Below are 686 nucleotides of genomic sequence, written 5' to 3'. Positions count from 1 at the left end.
CAATCCTAAGGGTGGAAATACTTAAATCGGAACTTGGGCTAGGAACAGGTGATGTTCTACCTAGGTTGATTAAGGATTGGATGCGTATGTAGGCCTGCTAGCGCAAGGACTATCTTAGCTAGCCGCATACCCTGGAAATGGGACAGGGTAAGCTTTGCCTCGGGCAGACTAAGGCCGGAATAAGATAACACGAAATGGGAGTGGAGCGGTGGCGAGAGTAGCGTGTACCCTCCGTGGCAAGAGGCTGGACGGTGGTGTATCTGTGCTCTCGGTTTGCGTGAACCTGATCCGGTCTTAAGAACCCTGGGGTCGAGTTGACATATGCAAGGATTAAGTGCTACATATGTCGTGTGGTTAGAGATCCTCAGCTGAGTAAATCGATTCGGATCGCCGTTATATCCCCGGAGAGTGGAGACTTGATCACTGACCTACAACCTAAGTCAGGATGTGAACTTCATGAATAAAAATGATGTTGTATTGATGAGATGATGAAATTAGACTAGAGGCAAACAGAGTCTATTAATATTTAATCTGGCGTTAAAATGTTGAAAGTAAGGACTCACTTTAGTAAGCTATTTCTGCAAAAGTATCTAAGTTGATTCTTGCTAAAGCCTCTCCTTGATTCCTATTTATCCAGCATACCCTTAAGAGTCTTTTCCTTAGTCAGGTAAGACTTGCTGAGTAAT

The sequence above is a fragment of the Zea mays genome, chromosome 6 (genome assembly GCF_902167145.1).
Source record: "Zea mays cultivar B73 chromosome 6, Zm-B73-REFERENCE-NAM-5.0, whole genome shotgun sequence".
Taxonomy (NCBI): Eukaryota; Viridiplantae; Streptophyta; class Magnoliopsida; order Poales; family Poaceae; genus Zea; species Zea mays.
The sequence above is the reverse complement of the archived record's forward strand: the minus strand, read 5'-3'. Positions refer to the sequence as shown.